A 19,777-nucleotide genomic window follows, 5' to 3' on the forward strand; every position below is an offset into this window, starting at 1 on the left:
ATTTTGTTTTATTTTATTTTATTTCATTTTATTATAAAATTTTTTTGCCGTTGGCATAACAAGAGAACGTCAGCTTGGATGAATAACTCTTCGACGTAATCAAGAATTACAGTAGAAACTGGCTCATCGCAGAAAATGAGAAWATWCGGTGACSTCCAAGCAACAGCATCACTATCYCWGAGTCAATAACCACCAAGTGGCGCGCGACAAGCCCCCGTGGTGTATTGAGAAATAGTGCCAYCACGAAACGAAAAGGACGGCCAGTGGCAAAAAGTTATGCCCACGCAAACGAAAAAACGATGGAGTAAGCTGATAAAAGCACAAAAGAGACACAGCACGAGAAGAACATAGCTGCAAGTCAGAGAGCATATAATAGGACCAAACGGCAATCAGAGGCCGTGATCATTAAGCCAACTGGAGGCAATATCTATAACGAGGTCCTTAAAAATATCCGTAGTTAGGTAAATCTTAAAGAAGTAGAGTTTCAGTGCTGGAGAAGCGACATCCTTAAAGATTCTGCAACTGTGACCGACTATAAATCAAAGGGTACTATAGAGATTAGAGACCACGACGCACTTACAACAAAATAGGAATTAGAAGGGGCTACAGGTCCCCATCGAAGGCTCAACGATAAAGATAATAGTGCCTTTGCCACTTTAAGTCTTTATTTATGTAAATTTACTTCGAAACATAGACTTTATAAATCCGTTATTTCGATTTTCTTAAAAAAATTTAGTATAAAATTTAATATGTGACTCCATTGAACAAATCTCGAATGACCTTAAGCTGTGAAATTGCTCTGTTTTCCAATATTTTTCATTTTTATCTAATAATTTTAATTTTATCGATTAAWTWTTTTTWAATWTTTCTTGTTCTTTTTTGATTAAYTCTATTTAATATTAAATTCCTTTAAATTATCTACGACTAGCAGCCTTTTTACCATATTTAAATTAAAATCTTAATATAAAAGATATGTGAGTTTACGATTAGCTTATAAGTATGATTTCATATATTCACAAATATATGACTTTTTATAAAATAATTTCTCAAATACAGCTTGTTTACATATTTTGAGTGATTAGTATCATATACAATTAAGTTCTTAAACATGTTTCTCATAATCGCCCAACCAGCATATTGAAGTTTATTTAAAATTTCATATGAATGTACATCAAACATAACAGCGTTAATGCATAGGTAATTGATTAATTACAGCCGAAAATAACAGTTCTCACGCCTTGTCTACCTGAGCTCACAGTTAATGATGTAGGTGGTCCATAATCCTTCATTACAGCAATAATTTAAAGTCAATTACGCTTAATCTATGCCCGATTTATAGAATAAAATGCTCTGAAAAAACCATTAAACCTTTTCTACAAATCGAACGCCACTTTATCAACAAGCATGCGCACAGCAGCCCACCAACAAACACCACTAGCTAGCTCTATGTTCATTTATCTCCTTCCCCCAGTTGAGAAAATGCACCTCAAGCGGCAGTGACGCCCAACCCAAAAAATAGCTTATCCCTCAAACTAATGAAACAAAATGCTTGGCAAAACACAGAAAAGCTGATAATATTAATCATAATCTAATCCCTTCCGCAGAGCGTGTACCTGAGCTTTGAAGTCGCCAAAGAGGTTAAGTAGTGCTGAGAAAATCCACATCTACGCTAGGAAATCTAGCTGCCACAGCGCTTAATTGTTGTAACAGTGCAGCGCAAGCAACAATTTTACATTTTACATGAACAAATATGTTCACCTACGATAGTGCTATGCCTGCCACGTACTACAGGCGCATATTTCTAAGTACTCGTACTGTTGGCGTTGGTCACTTATGCAGCCGTAAGTGAGTAATTAGATTAGAGCGTCAAGATTTTCACAGGCATTGCCATTATGTAATTAATTACATGTGCCTACATGAACTCAAATCGCTCCAGCATATTTATGTATGTGCTGGCGGGTATGCTCCAGCAGCGCGTTCTTGACATGAGTTCTCATTGCACACACACACACACGCAAACGCAATTGCAAATCTTCACCGCTGGTATGGCGGTGAGTAGGCCGCCATTGACATGAGCGATTCATAAATAAATTAATTATAATTAACACATAATAATGCATGTAAACCAACKCACAAACACACGCACACTTTAAGTTACACGCAAGCACATTTTTATTGTGAGAAAAACAGCTGCGATTTCATGCAACAGAAAACTGAAGCATAAACCGGCATTTGCTCTGACATACACCTACACCTGGCGCGCTTTGTCACAAAAAAGGTACCAAAGAATAAGAAATAGTCTGGAAACTTTATTAGCATTTTTATTGTGTTGAAAARCATCATTTCAGCGCTGTCAATGTATGTGCGCTGTCAGGCAACGGTTTATGATTGCTATCAGCTGTTCCGCTGCCTATTTGCTGCTGTAATAATCTTTCTAAGCTAAAMCGCCACACAAACGCACACACATGCACATGTATTTTCTGTTGTGTGAACTTCTAGTGGAAGTTGGGCGCCGTTGACCTCGCCAAGGCGCATGCGCAGAGCTTCGTGTACCTGCATATGCTTGCAAGTATTTTATTATATAATATTTGTGATATGCTTGCATGTGTTTGTTCTGCTCACTGCCAGCGACGGCACAGTTCACTGTCATTTCAAGTCGGCAATTAAATTTTGCAGTTAGAAGCGCGTCAGCGTATTGTTACCCGCATGTCGTTTCGCTTTGATTTTATGATGTGTGCGTAGACACATTTAGGTAATTGATAATGCTGATTACATAATTTAATGAGAACATTTTTTTTTTTCACTTTATTATTACATGTGTGAGATTATGTTATTTTTAATTGGAATTTTTCTTGCATAAGGATGCACTTAACTCGCAAAATTTTAAAGTGGTTTAAGAGTTTGAAAAAATTATAAGAAAAATATAAAAAATAAAATAGTAAATTTTCAATACATTGGGTAGTCGAAAAAGTCTTTTCGTATTTTTAATCTGCAATATATTTTTTGAAGTTATCCYAAAAAATAAAAAMATCAAGYTTAAAATATTACYATTSCAACAMTATATSTATATGTAAGACACAAATGTGTAATGACAAAATACGAAAAGACTTTTTCGATAATCCAATATCTATTCCACAACATTATCACATAKCATTTACATACATGCATATCGTATTTCAAACTAAGCACCGCAACAGATTTAAATCAAACACGAAAAAGAAGAAAAAACAAACCAAAACACATAGAAGAGTTAACTGTATACACAAATAATTAAGTAAAGCTAAATAATTGCTTTCGTTAGAAATATTTTAATGAGCAATAAAAATGAGCGCTTTTTTACTCGCGCTTTCAACGAGTTGCAGCGCAAAAGCTCGTTAAATTTGAATAAAATAAACACAATTGCAATTAGCCGCCTTTAATTGCAGTGCTRGAGTGCTGAAACGAAATCAAGCGCTCACTTGCTAACGGCAATRGGAAATGAGGAATTTAAATAACATACGGTTTTATTATTTTCCTATTCTCACAGCATGCTTAGTGTAATGACAAGCAASATATTGTTATAATTTCAAGCAATTGAAATGCGGAAGCACTCCGTGGCTAGTATTTAAAAAATATATAAAAATATATAAATCGCGGCTGTCGGTGTACTCAGTTGAAGCAAAAAGAGTTGAAAAATGCTAAAATATGAAACAGGAGRTGCAGTTATGTGTGGTTCGTGGGAGAAAATGGGTTGGAAGTTTGAAATAAAATGTTTATTAATTTTAAGGGAAATTTTGATGGATATGTTCCTTATACATTTTGTAGAAAAGCAGTGTATTGGTTTGAGATTTGTAGCTTGCATTTACTTATAAGTAATTCCATATGTGTCAGCAATATGTTTGCCATTAATAAAAATAATTTTTAATCGTTTTTTGTACATAAATATTTTTTTGTTTTTAAAATTTTTCTTTCAACTAATTTGAAGTAATTAACCATTATTTTAATAATACTATTGTCTCATAACAATTACGGATAAATCATATTTGCAAATATATATATATATGCAAACTGAATATAATAATAATAAAATAAAAATAAATAAAAAGAATTTTAATTTTTGTATATATTTGTTTTAAGTTTTAATGTTGCTAACTCTTTTCCACTAATTTTAAGTCATCAATTATTTTTATTTTTTTTAACACATCTTTTATTGGAAAAAAAATTGTTTAATCACATGCATCAATTCCCCTTTGTTTAAATTTTTTTTTTAACTTAACATTTTTTTTTTTCAATTTTGCTTTGAAATTTTAGTATTTTAGTATTTGATATCTTAGATTTTTTTTTTGATTCATTTTTCTTAGCACCATATTAAAACTTATTTAATTTTTATTCAAACAAAATTTAAATTTGTATAATTTTTATTTAAAAAAAATTGAAATTTACGCAATTTAATTCCAATAAAATTTTTTATTATCATTTGTATTTAAATTTSTTTTAAAACTAATGTATCCCATAAGAAAATTATTTTCGATTTAATTATGAAAATTTTTAAACCATAACCGTATGCTATAAAAATTTATTGGTTTTTTATTATTGTAATAAGCCTGTCTCTTATACACATCTAGATGTGTATAAGAGACAGGAACTACAAGCAACTAATTGCTCACTTAACTGATAACCCTCCGCACAGAAACATAACCGAACATTTATGTAGGTAATAAAAGGGCGCCAATAACAAGCGTATATGGGTATGAGAACTTAAGTGCCGGATAATTAACAAAATGGGTAATTAAATGGCGCATAAAAAGCATTTAGGAATGCGTAAAATGTTTTATTCCAAATTTCTTCTTCAACAAAATTTTAATATTTTATGGTTTTTTTTTTAACTTTTTGGACGAAATTGTGGCTCATAAGAAACATTATACTTTTATATACACGTGATTATGAGATTTTTACATTCTTCTTTTATATTCCACTGCAACTAAATTTATCATTAAGTAGCTGAGTGAAAGAATGTAAAGCGAGTTCGTCGCTTAAGTCTTTTGAAATCAAGTACTTGATAAGGGCAAATTCCAAATTTTAGGAAGAAAAACGAAAATGTGTTACAAAATTCAAAACTCAAAGTTCTTTTTCGTAAGATAATGCCAAATAAATTTAAAAAATATATTAAAAATACTAAAAAAACATAAAAAAATAAATTTTATAACCTAAGATTCCAAATGTTTGGCTGCAAGAATCAGCACAATTAATTTAATTAATAAAATTTTGTTTATTAAAAAAAATATGCAATTTTTTTGAAAGTAAAAAAATTTTAAAATAACTTTAATTTGCATATCTTTTTTATTATTATTACATTGCAACTTTTTCGGGCAAAAGAAAGCCTAACAGGCAACTTGAATATGAATTAAGTTATTTCATATAACTAAACTTATTACAAAATTACAAAACTTTCATTAAAAATTATTTTAAAAAATTCACAAAAAAAATTTTTTTTGTAAAAACGTGTTTAAATTATTAAAAAATATTATATGTCAAGAAAAATAAGACATTAAAGAAAAAAAAATTTAATACACAATAATTTCAACAAACACAGTTCCTCTACTTTTACAACTTCCGTTATAAAAGCGCATAAAATGCAGACATCCTCAACTTTGTCTCGCTGAAAAATTACTATTTCCTTAAGCGCGTCATTCTTGCACAATGTAAACGACATGCCACAGCACTTCGTGCCACTCGTAATACACAGCGAAATGCAATTGCGCCATTTTCGCAATAACGGTTATGCAATAGACAATTTCAAAAAATTAACACAACACTCAACGGTATGGCATAATTGTCTCATTTAACGCTTGAATGMCGTTCGCCGATAATTGTTTAGAATCTGATACTCCACAGACCGTCATACGGCATATTTGAGTATATGAGTATGTGTGTGCGTGTGTATATATGACTAGCTGTACATGTGCAGCGGCAGCCAGGCCATAATTTCGCTTCGCTTGCAATTTGCGAGCATTTCACGCCTGTGGCTGCCCGAGAACCAGTCTGTGTATGTAAATGTCTCATTACGCGACTAATCAAGCCAGCCGCACAAAGTGGCACACAATCAACCAATCACCACGTATCTATGTGTATGTATGTGTGTGTGTGTGTGTGTGTGTGTGTGCAAACAGCATTCTAGGCATTTATGCGCGCAGAGCAAATCTATACCGCAAATAAATCGCTCGCATTTCTTTTATGCTTGGCTGTGTGTATGTGTGTGCGTGTGTATTTATTGCTTATTGTGGAGAACTAGTTTATTCTTTCAATTTAATTTCGCATTTTATGCTCGCTTTGTTGCTTTTATTGTAATCCAGCATATGACAGGCAATCGTTTGTTGTTATGGCACAAGAACTATTATGCGTATTTTATTTACAGTTAATAAGCTTATTATGCAATTTGTGTCGCTATGATGCAGCACTGATAATGCAGCAATTTGTTGGTGGCTTTTGTGTGTGTAGAGTAATGTGTGCATTTGATGAACTTATGGAAATAGCTCGACTATTTATATAACTTGCTTATTATTAATAACGAATAATATATGCCAGGATTATGTTATACAATATATAATATATTTTACTTGATTACGTGGTATAAAAACGATCTAGAATACTATTTTTGATTTAAGGTCTCTTTTAAGTAGAAACGAAGTCGTGTAGTACATATGTATATGCAAAATTATATTTAAACACAAGGAGAATTAAAGAGCTTAATATTCCACCTATTCCATCTACATATATGATCGATGTGAGGTTCTAATACATTGTATAGTATATATAAGAACGTTTTGAAAGCAGAAAAAATCAATTTTAACTGAAAATTGAGTTACTTCATGGGAACCTTTTTATCTCATGAGAAAGAAACCACCTTTTATTGTTGTTATAAAAACTCACTGCAAATGTCTCTATTTTATTCCTCGAAAATTTCTTAACTACTATAAAAAAATTTGAAGAGTCTTATACAATTTGATTCGGACTGGTCAATTAGAACTACGCAGCCAAAGAATAAAAAATGCATCTGCTTAAAAAAATTGTATTTATGGGTACAAGTCATTTTTATGTTCGTGAAATTTGAATTACATATGCCAATTATTGTGTGTCTGCACATTTTTTATTTTCAAAAACAGCACAAAGTCATAGGGAGCCACATGGTAGTTGCGCAATCACGCTCGAGTATAGCATTGCCACGCCTCCTACCCAAAACGTTAACCATAATGCGTTRGGCCGRTCYATAAGASCTGYWAAGATCCTCTGCTATCTCTKTGATATCAAAACAAATACTTTCTGTTGTTGTTTCTTTAACTTTTTCGACATCGGTTTTACAGTTAACTACGAGTTACATCTCTATGCATTTGGTCAAAAGAACGTTCAACTACTTCATATACTATCTTTAACATTTTCATCTGCATAATGAAAAAAAAAATTAAAATTGTGCCACTTCATTCAAAATAGCTGCCCGTTTGAAAAAAAAAATCATATATTTTCCATATTCAAGTACACTTATAGACTTTCAGCTTAGTTTCTACTTCACTTATTATATTCTTGGGGCTTCCTTGTATACTATTTCAATTAAATATAATAAATACAAATATAATGTCTAGGGCATAGCACCAGGGAAACAATGAAGTATCTCGTGTACGATTGCCTCGCATAGGCAGAACTTCGCTGTATGCATCTGGGGTCCCCACGGTATGATACACTGAAGGAAATATTGATAATGAGGCCGCAGAGTCTGTTAAAATTCGCATCAAGCGCTGGCATCCTAAARGATACCTACTCCTCTTGGACMYAGCAACTAAACTCCATCTGGTATCGTAACTAAACTGGTCTATGCATGGCTTATTGGCCTACCAGATTAACCTAACCTAACCTGACYTAAATAAATATAAATAATTTGGAAACTTTACAGAGAAAAGCTTTTTATTTAAAGGTCAAAAGGGGAAGCCATTCAAAAATACCATTTCTTACTTCCAAAATGGTAATCTATATATTTTTAAATATTTCTAAATTATTCGTTCAATAAAATACTAATATTGAAAAATGTTTAATGAAATTTCAAAATGAAGTACTAAATAATAGAGCTGTGAAATACTGTGAGCAAATTATAGAGTAAGATGGTTGAAATTAATAGTCCATATAAAAAATATCAGCAGAATATCTTAGATATATTTAATATTTTTATTATTATTTTTTAGTAAAAATTAAAAAAAATCGCATGGCAATGTCGAATTAGCCAGTTCAACGAGATGCTTTACTTGATTTGTTTGTTTTATTTTGCAATTAGAAAATTATATTATTTCTTAGAATTAATTTCGGTTGGAAGCTTTTTAAAATTTATTTAGAACTTTATAATTTCTTCAAATTCAATTTCATTTTGCATTTCAATTAAAAAAACCATATCGAAAGGACCCGTATATTCATGGTGACAAAAAAGTACCCGGAAATTGTAATTTAAATTCTCTGGGTAAATGATATTATAAAAAATTTTATTTTGCTAAATTTGCAGTTGAATATATTTGCGAAAATTTTCAATTAATTTGGCAAACAGTTACGGGAAAAAGAACGAATTCAAAAGATGTTTTAACTTAGAGCAATCAAATCACTTCGAACGCATTTTCCTTGAAACCTTGTTTCTAGAGGCAGTRAGAAAAACTTTCCCGAAATAGCCTGACCAATCGACTTCAAAGATTTGAGCGAAGAAAAAACTGACCTGGAGGTGAATACAACCCCTTAAGGCAGCCGTAAGAAATTGAAGAGAATCATTGATATATTTAAATTTAATATGTTATAACTTTTATAAAAACTAAATTGAATCAAACTAGTACATTTTAATAAGAATTTATAATTTTCCAATCATTAAGTCGCTCTTTTTTTTATAGCTTCTAAGCCTTTTAAGCATAAATCACTGAAATTTCTACCTTACCTTAATACCAGGCTTAATTTGATTGAGCGATGCTAAATAGCTTAAATCCTTCAAAATGAAGTGGAGAGGAAAACCAAAGTAAAATTAAAAGGAACTTTGATGAAGCTGATTTATATGTGAAACATACTATATACATATATATAGTATATCAGTTCTCATTTGTCACGCTTAGCACTGTCAATCAGCGCCACACGTCGCCAACAAGCATATTTGGCACGGATCAAGCGGGCTAGTGCGAAGTATAAGTGCACGTGCTCAAAGCCATTAAAGTGGCGAACAAGCCGAAACAACTTCATCTAACTTTCAGCTCGTATTTGAGAGGTGTAAATTTTGTTGTGAGGCAGGCAATAAATGCAAAGCAAACAGGGCAAAGTGTAGAAAATGACTTCCGCATTGCATCAAATGGCGGATTAAACGCATTTTCCTAACGTTGCAAGAAGGCAAGCAACAAAATACAGAAAATAAATGCGAAAAAGCAACGCAAATCACAACGACAAGCAGCGTGCAGCGAGCGAGCGTCGCAGGCGCGATACGTGATTTGGAGCAATCAAATGAAATGCGAATTCTGCGCGGCCGTCATTTGCCTTTGCCATTGCCGTGAGTCGGCACAATATCGCCGCCGTTTCGTATTGTAAATTTGCCAAAGCAATAATAACAAAACAGTTGAAAAAGAGCAAGAAGAAGAAGCAGAGCATAAGCAACGCTGGCAATTGACTACTTGCCACAATTCACAATTGAATTGTATTGCCGGCGAATTCAATTTCCACCAATCCACAAATGTGGCAAGCGCAATTTTTTGCAGCAATGTCTTATGTTGTTGTTGTTGTTGTTGTTGGCGCGCCATTAAAAATGAATCAAGCGCAAAGTGCATGGCAATGAATTGAGTTACCGTTTTCGATTTGGCCAAAAACAATAACTTCAACACCTAATCACATCGTAAATACAGTCAGCGCACAAGTTATTGTTGTTGTGGTGGCAGTAAAAATGCAAATAACAAAAAGTTTGAACAGAAAAATTGGCAGCTCACGGCAATGTTGTTGTACTCGTAAATGTAACAGTGTTGCAAGTGCTGCAAGTTGCTGCCTTTTAGGGACTTGTATAACAGTATTTGCTGTTTTTGCAATTTTTGTCGATTTTTTGTTGTTGCATTTCATTGGTTTTCTAAGCTTAGTATTTGCTCCGCCAGAATTTGCTTGGCAGCATAAAAGTTTTATTGGCAGCGCTTATTTACAGCGTCAGTTGCTGTTAGTGCCTGGCAATGAATTAGCGGCGTTTGGTGGTTTTGATGATTTYTCACACTCAGCTACAGTTATCGGCCGCGTAGCTGCAGGCATTTAGCCCATAAAGTAAAAGCTTTTCAAATATTTCTGCAACACTGCCCAATATTCGCATAGTAATCAGCAGGGAATTTGTGTTATGGCGTAAAAAAAAGCTTTGAATTGCAAATGTTTCGCAACACTAGCCGCAGTTGCCACTTTTGTAAAAATTTGGATTAAATTTTCGCATAGTAATCAGCGGTAAATTTGTGTTATGGCGTAAAAAGGTTTGAATAAAAGGTTTTTCCAATTATTAAAATGAATGTTGATATTCATGTTTAGTGTTGCCACCTAATTTTATTATTGATTTTTTCAAGTGGATTATGATATGCAAATGTGCTGGTATGCAACTTAAAATGATTTTCGAAATTTTCTGTGTAAATAGAGTTGCCACCTTTCTGAAATTGTTTAATTAATTTTAAATATTATCAAGAAATCAGCAGAAACGATAGAAAAATTAAAACAATATTAAAAGATGTTCAGAATTTTGTTAAAATTGTATAGATGCTTAAACGAAGTTGCCACTTTTRTAAAATTTTTAAATAAATTTTAGATAAAAATAATACATCAAGAAGCGTGCTGTAAATGAGTAAGACATCGTTTGATATATTTTTTAATATAGTAGGTGTTTAAACGGAGTTGCCACTTGACAAAAAATTTCAAATTTGTATAATCTAGAAACAATACGAAACAATAAAAAGTCGTTTCAAAATTTGTTAAAATATGCTATACRGAGCTGCCACTTTTGTGAAATTTCGTCAAATAAATCTTAAATAATATCAAGGAATAAAGTGAAGACATGAGTTAAAAAATAATTATCGCTATAGAATATTACATTTACATTTTTTGGAGTTGCCAYCTTTTAGAAATTAAAAGAGGGAATTTTTTTTAAATACATATACGCTCGAGGGGTGGTCGAAGGGTGTATTTTCGTGTGCTTTCAAAAGGTGATCTCAGGCTAAGCAGTCGTTTTTTGAGAAAAATATTTTCTAATCTTCACACCAAAATTTAAAAAAAAAAATTCTTTTGTAGTATATATCGTTTTTCAAATAATAATGAATTATCATAAAAATTTATTCAAAATCTTCAGAACAGCGTCATTCAAATGAACTTCCAACTCATTGCACTACTTTCACTTAAATACCTTTTAAYATAGTTTTTATAAGTAGAGAAGAATATGAATAAATTGAACATGAATAACGGTAAACTATACTACTACATTTTTTTTGTTTCTKTTTTATTGATATTTCTTTTTAATAATAAGTTTATCAAATAACAATGAAAGCTGTAAAACCTAAGCCTTAACGCTCGACTCAAGAGAGACGCTTTTCTATATGTAAATTATAAAAAACAAACAACAAAAACAAGCAAAATTTTAAAGGTAGTGAACTCATRAAGTAGCTACATTTCATTACTGTTCACACGAAGTTACAGGAAAGCTAAGTTTTACCGTTACATTTCAAACTTAAATCTCAATTTACACAACAATGTGGCACCCTTTGATTGCGGCTGGAAAATACCATAAAATATTTGTGATTAAATTCGTTTCCTTTATCATTTTTRTTTGTTAACAAATAGCTTGCAGTTCAATAGCAGCGAAATGACTAATAACTGAATACAACAAATGCATAAAATATKTAATTTATGTATGTGAAGTTTACAGTTTAACGGCATTTCATTTGGTTAATAACAGTGAAATTTTATGCATCAATACAYACGCACAAAACACACATTTATACGGAGATCAAAAATAATCAGAGTGATGGCGTTAAAGACGCTTTATGGCTACAGTTGTTAACATAACAAAACACAGGCGGATTATGGCTGTCGCTGTTAATTGAAGCAATCAGCTATATGTGTGTATTATTACTGTGTTTTATTACTATCACTTTATATGTGGATTGCCATAAACAAAATGTCATAAATTAAAGACGAAAGTAAACAATTTTGTTTGAGAAACGCATGAGCTTGGCTTGTGAACGGAAGCAGGAGATTTGTGTTATACTTGATATAAAGAAGAGTTGATATCATATAATAAAAGCGAACTTGAAGGAGTGGAAAATAATTACTATAAAAAATTTCAATTACTTTAACAATTATTAATAATTTTGAACCAATATTTCAGAATTTGGTTTTTTCATATTAAATAATAAGTCAGCACTAAATTAGTAATGGTGATGGTAAWTGTATTGGGAATGTAATTTTTGATATGGTAAGGATAGCTGTAGCAACAAAAGCCAGTTAAATGTTTTTATTGATGCTAAAATGTTGTGGAACGAAGTAATGTCATTGGAAATAGTTAAGGTAGTGCTTTCAATAACGATATTAACGAAGGTATTGATATAGTAAAATAATAATAGTAGCAGTAATTGCGGTAATGATAATCGAAAATGTAATGGTAATGATTTTAGAGGTAGTTCTGTTAATCTTAATAAAAATTATGGTGCCACTATTTCTCATATTGCTAGGAAAGGTCTTCCAAGGAGTAAAGGCATGGTATTGGTCGTAGTTCTTATAAAAAAATAATAATACTAGTATTCTTGGTAGTTCCTATAATATTAATAGTAATTATAGTGGCACAATTACTTATATTAATACTAATTGTATTCAAAAAAGTAATGGTAATGATATTTGAGTTATGTAATGGTATTGCTATTTGTAGCAGTTCCTTTAATGCTTGCAAATTTTTTTTTATAAATAATAATTTTAGGGCACTGTTGCTGATTTTTGCCTTAGTGGTTCACAAAAAAGTAATGGTAATAGTATTTTACTATGTAATGGTAATTATGAAAGTACCATTACTAGTAATCTTTGGATTAAGAGTCTTAGTGGTCTTCAAAAATGTAATGGTATTGGTATTTGAAGTAATTTTAGGGCACTGTTAACGATTTTAGTATTCGCGGTCTTTAAAAATGTAATGATAATGGTAATGCAAAAACTAATGGTAATAGTAACTGAAGTAGCTCTGGTAGTACTAATAGTAATTTAATAGTAACTAAAGAGCTTTTATTGCTGATATTAGTATTAACGGTCTTCAAAAATGTAATGGTAGTGGTATTCTTTGTAGTAGTTATGGTAATTCCAACAGTAATTTTGCTATAAAAAATTATTTTAAGCCATTGTTACTGATTGTAGCCTTAGTGGTTAACAAAAAAGTAATGGTAATGGTATTTCCACATGTAATGGTAATCATGAAAATTGCGTTACTAGTCATCGTACGTTTAACAGCCGTCGAATAGTATTGATAACTGTGATAGTATTGCAATTTCAATGCAGTAATTGATTATTACAATTACAATAGTAATGAAAATASGCAAAGCAATACTATAATCAATTAATCTTTGGATACTGTAATTTAACAAAACGCTATTGTATTTTACTCCTCGTAGTAATTTCTATTAGTAGTGATATTAATACGACCATTGGAGGTATATATGCATCACATATGAATTGCGTGGAATGAAATTTGCTAAAAAAATTATATAAACACGACTTTCCATTTCAAACGCGCATTGAAATTAATAAATACCTCAAACAATTAAATGAAGCATTTTGCAGCATTATTATTGCATGTAATTGTTTATCACTTTCCCGTCTGAGTCATTAATTTGTTTTGACTTAATACCACGCACACACATAAACATAAATAAATATTTTTAAAAACCTGCGCGGAAGTTTGTGTGTGTGTAAATACATAGGTATGTATAGTATGTGTGTCACTGAGTGGCTTTGTTTTTTCTTTCATTCACTTCAGCAAATTCATTGATTGGAGGCGCTGATAAATGATCAAGCAATTCTGCAGGTGTACAGATGTAAACACATACTAWGCGCGAGTGAGCTGCCGCTGAAAGCACAACAAAGCGACGGATTAACATAAATGAAATAAGCACAGCGCAGAGAGGAAGGCATAAGCAACAAAGCATAGCACAGCTGGWGCGCTTGTGAAAGTGACAGATCTGCGCGCACAAATATATTTTACACATATTTAATGCTTTCCGTGTGGCTACCACAATTAATACCGTTTAGGAAAAAGCCATCAATCACATAATGCCACAAAGCTGTTAGTTTTCTCTCCAATTTATCACTTCAAATTGAACGCATGGCTTYGCAGCGCGTAGTTATTTGCCTCTAAAATGCACAAACGCGTACTCGTTACGCATTCGAATGCGCCTAGCTGTGCGCCTGTGTGTGTGTGTAAGCGCGTGCTTTTAATTTGCCACTTTGGAATTTCGAAAATCGAAAATCGAAACAAGAAAATTAGTTTAATGGGTCAACAGCGTTGCACATAAATCACACGCATCACAAGCAGTTTATGAATTTCAAATGTGCGCGCGTGTATGTGTGGTCCACTATGCATTTGCTAGAATGCAAAAATCATATTCTAACAACATTTCCACGATTAGTTTATATTATTTGCTGTTTTTTTTTGTTTTTGGTTGCACACTTTTTCTTGTGGCACACAAAAAGCTAAACCTAATTTATTTAATTGGTGGTTAGCTGACTTCGTTACGCTTGGTTAGTTGCGCACAAACACACACACACGGTTAGAAATTAAGGTACTAAATGAAGTATTTGAGCCAGCACTATTGTTTTGGTCAATGACTTTGTATGCGCGCGTTCGTTGCTTAAGTCTTTTGTTTCGGCGTTCACTTGGCGCGGTCGCACGCCTCAGCGCGCAATGCAAACGCGCCGCTGCTTATTAGAATAGAACATAATCACTTAAATTGCTGCGGTGTAACTAAACAATGACCGCTGCTGGCGCGCTTATACTGAAAATCAGACTTTTAGTGAAATTTTCAACTCATTCTTCTTATTAACTTTTTTATTAATTTTTTTTTTGCATTTCACCAAAAGCAGCACACTGCTTATTTATGTTAATTGCTACAAAACGCCGTGACGCGTTATTGCTGCTGCTGTTTCACACATAAATCGCCAACTGACAGCTGTGCAAATGGGCTGTTATTAATGAGTTTAGCGCCACTGACCACCAACGTGGTAAAGCATGTATGCGCGCTGGCGTTGTGGTGGTGAATAAGATTATTTTTAGAATCAAGCAGCTTTTTAATTGCAAAAAAATCTTGCAAATGTATTTTTGTTGTTGGATTTAAGTATAAGCTTCTTGGTTATATTGAAAAAAAAGAAAGGTTAAAAATGGAATGCTTTCGATGTGATTGGAAGGGTACTTAAATATATGTACTTTGTTGAAAATCTTGGTGTATGGATAACTCTTATAAGGAAAAACTCATATTGAAAGTAAAATAAAGATTACTTGCAAATAAAAACTATTATTWTTTTTTTYKTTTTTTTTACCCTTTATGTTGCTTTAAGATATAACTATAGTAGGTCTTTCGCAGCCTTTGTGTATCAACAGTAAATTATAGTAAAATAAATTAAAAGCAAATCGTCTCTTACCTTTCTCAAGTCTGCTTATTTGTTTATATATTTTCTATTCAAATCTGCAAGTAAAGAAAATAGTAAAAATTAGATTTTTTAGGGACATTTAAAAATTTGTAATATATGAAAATGGTTTCTAATCTATTTCGAATATGTACGGACGTTAAAAAAAATTTTTAGTAAATTTATTTGATGGATTTGATATTATTAGGGAGGATAAAAACTTAAGAAAGCAATGCGAAAAAAAGTTTCTTTAAACAAAAGAAGGAGTTAATTTTTTACATGTAATATACGTATTTAAAAATAATTTAAAAAAACACAAATTTTTATAAAAAAGTTGTTGCAGATCATAAAATAATGGTTAATCAAACGCTCATGCAAAAACAATCTGGGAAACCCAAGAAATATAAAAAAAAAATTCCTAATGAAAAAAGACCAGCAGTAAAAATATTCTTTTTAAAAATAATTTAAGTTTTGTTATAAATACTAGCTATTTTTTGACAAAAAAAATATTTTCAGACCACCAAGAAGTAAACAAATTCAGGTTAAGAAAGAGAATATCTTCAGGAAACTATATTTTTGTCATCTTTTCAGTACAAAGGGAAGTTTAGAGGCCAGCTATGTAAACATAATGTTTGAGAGCCTCAGCGTAAATACGTTTTAACTAAAGATTTSAGTTGATATTAGCAGTTTTTTTAAATAAAACTACTAAATGAAGCATGAATTTCTTGAACGAGAAATAAAGTTGGTCGGCATTTATTATTTTTCCTTCTAAAGACTTTAAAAACTACTCTAGAGCTTCAWGGAATGAATATAATTGACAGTGAAACAAAATGTTTAATACTGGCAGTTAGTAAATAAGCATCAGGCTAGGAAAAAAAATTCAAGAAAATGAAAGAGTAACATTTAAAGGCTCAAATAGGTACGTATGGTGATAGTACGGCTTTATTTTAAGCAGAGAAGTTGCTAACATGGCCGAAAAAATTATTTTATAATAATAAAAACAAATATTAAGAAGCATACTAGCTGAAATTTGAAAAAAAAATTGAAAATTATTCACTGATAAAAAAAAAAAAATCAACAATGACTGATAACAAAAAGGTAAAATTAAATTCTTTAGCCTCAGTCTAAAGAAAAATTTGTATGAAAAAATAGCTTGTTTCTTCTTTGCTACTATTAATAAAGGATTTTTTTTACTTAAGTTCGATTTTGTAAAAACTTTTCTCGTACTTTTTTTTAAAGTAGMTATGGTAAACTTATACGCATACGTATTAAGCAAAAGCAAAGTACAAAAGCTAGAAATAAGCATTCCAGTGCTTTTCAATGATGACAAGAAGAATTTGATCATCAAATCAGAGATCTAAAATAAAAATATTTGTGTTGACCGATGTTAATATTCCTTTCAAAAAATAAAATTGTAGACTTTTAGTCTATATGTAGAGGTATCAACCATGTCTCATTGAGTCAAAAATTTTCAATAGTGTTATATACACATATTCATCAATCACCTTTGTTGCATGACATATGTTTTATAGTATTTCTGCAATGAAATTAAGCATATTTTGCACAGCACATATCATCAAACACCATTCCCATTAAGAATGCCAGAATAACAAACCAGCTTGAACTCTCGAACTTTGGAAGGAAATCGCAAAACAGAAAGTGGTGCAATAAAAAGACCAACCTGCTATACCAAAAAAACACTTTCCCTACAAGCAAAAAACTGTGTTAAGAATAAACACTAAAAAYAAAGAAACTAGAACTGCGTGCGCACGGAATTTTCACTTTCTAAAAAGCGTACACGAACCACGCGCAAACACGCCGGCGCGCACCTATTAAAAGCAGTTGTCATTGCCCACTCAAAGCTGTCAGCAGGCATATAAAAAGCACAAACTCATGCATACAAAATAAAAAAATAAAAAAATGCTGAATGTAGCAAACGAACGGTAAAAAGTGTAATATGATAACAAGCAAGCGCAGACAGACACGCATATAAGAACACATACAAGCACATAAAAACATTCAAAAACAATGAATTGTAATAAAATAAGCGGCGCTGCAGGTTTCGCGCGCCAGAATAAGAATCTTCAGTGAAATAAAAGTTAAAAAAAAAAAAATTAAGGCAAACAACAACAAGCACAAAAGCACTAGCAAGTCAAAAGCTAAGCGCACCGCCARGCATTTTGTGGCACTCATTAAAGAACAAAGGCATATGCAACTAACTGTAATGCATMCACATACCTCACTTTCCACTTTGACGATCACTGGTATTAAGTTTCATTTAATTGCTACTTGAAAGCTTGACAAATTGACACTCAACACTTCAGTACTCAGCACTACAGCAATACAGCACTTAACACTTTTTCTATTTCTTTTCACTTCACTTCGCCACACTGCAGCACAAATTTACATATACGTGAGTATGACTGAGTGTGTGTGTGTGTAGATCGGCATAAGCACTTTAATGACTTTTATCGTTTACAAGCGAATGTGTAATGATTATCCATGTGATATGGATGGCGAGTATTGTGCGGCAAGTCAAGGCGCTCGCTCCTGTGTGCGATGTGAACATGAATCTCAAAAATGCGCATATACCATAAAATATATATGAGCGCGCGTGTGTGTGTGTGTGCGCGCTTGGTGTGATTGATTGACTGACCGTCGTTTGTCGAGTTTGCTGGCTAACTGTTTTGKCTAACTTTGCTGCACCACTGACTTAGTGTCGCAACGCGGTGACTGCGATTGAAGCTGGCCGMTCGCTCACAAGACACTCACACACACGAGCGCTGATGAGTACATATGCATGTATGTATGCTTATGCTTGAGACCCTTGGTCATGTTGTATGCTGAAGCTGCATAATTTCATCTATTACACACACTGCCTCTCGCTCGCTCACTCAACCTCGCGCACTCTCTCTACTCCGCTTACTCTGTGCTTTAATTGAATTTTTATAGTTTTTTCTTCGTGTTATTTATTTTTTGTTGCTTATCACTGGCGTTATTGTGTCTTCAGCTGCCGCTCATTTGCCGCGCGCTCTCCACAAATTGCTACTCATTCCATTTGGCCTTCACCTTCAATCGCTTGTCGAATTTCTCATTTACACGGCGTGCAATTGGTTGGCTTTGTGGCTTTTTTTTCGAAATACTTCAATTTTTGGAGCATTTTTTTGGCATTTTTTATACAGTGTGTTGCTTCTTTTCTCTTTTTCCTCGCATAGTCATGACTCTCGGCATTGAAAAGCAAAACTAATCCGCTATAAAATGTTAAAAAGATCACAAAGCCATATTGAATGGTGCAAATTGTTGTATTGTTGTTGTCTTCGYAGACAATTGTTCCAATATTGGCGCGCTTAACTCTGCTTGTGTTGTAAATAAACAATAAATATGTATAAAATAGCAACTATTATAAGCTATTATTATTTTGKTTGCGCGCATTTTGTTGTCGGAATGTGAGCTGGGCATTTCTAAAGGGCCGCGCAGCCACAAAACAATAGCATTTACTGCTCTAATTTTATGGCTTGCCATTTCTACTATTTTTTTGTAAAAAATTTAAAACTTTTGCCAAAGGAAAGCGGAAAAAACTTAAATGGATTTCATTGAAATGTGTTTAGTTATAATAAAATCATTTGTGGCACTAAGCACTCAATGGCATAAAARCGAAATATTTTCGGTGTCAATTATTGTTATTATCATGGAAATGAACGAAATGAAAGTAAGACATTGAAAATTCGTTACAAATGTGCGCAATAGTCACTCAGAATTTGCCATACAAAATGGTTTTGATTAAGGTTTGAAAGCCTGCTTCTTTCTGCTGTGGAAAATACTTAATTTTGCGGCGATAAAGTGGTTTAATAGAGGCTAAAGGCGCAACACAGAGACAAGAAAATAAATATGTGAAATAGCAGGGAAAAGAAAGGGAGCGATATAAAAGAATTAGTTGAATCGATAAATATAACTTATATACCATAAGCATCGTCAGAAAAATTGAAAAATAATTAAAAATAGAAAAAAATTTAAATAAAATATGTTCAAAACTTAAAAAATATTGAACAAACTAAGAAAAAAATTACGAACTTAAAAAAAAATATTTAAACATTAATAAAAAAAAAATCGTAAAATATAATAAGGA

The 19,777-nt window shown here is 32.2% G+C and overlaps 1 protein-coding gene across 1 annotated transcript in view; it reads right to left on the reverse strand.

Moving 5' to 3' along the window:
* Positions 1 to 19,777, reverse strand: part of LOC108966737 — a gene marked incomplete in the record, with an annotated part of 90,895 nt that overhangs the window by 20,034 nt on the left and 51,084 nt on the right. The window contains 1 exon segment of the mRNA XM_018929771.1: positions 15,667 to 15,710.

This window comes from Bactrocera latifrons, unplaced genomic scaffold (assembly GCF_001853355.1).
Source record: "Bactrocera latifrons isolate USDA-ARS-PBARC rearing strain unplaced genomic scaffold, ASM185335v1 scaffold_10, whole genome shotgun sequence".
NCBI classification, from domain to species: Eukaryota; Metazoa; Arthropoda; class Insecta; order Diptera; family Tephritidae; genus Bactrocera; species Bactrocera latifrons.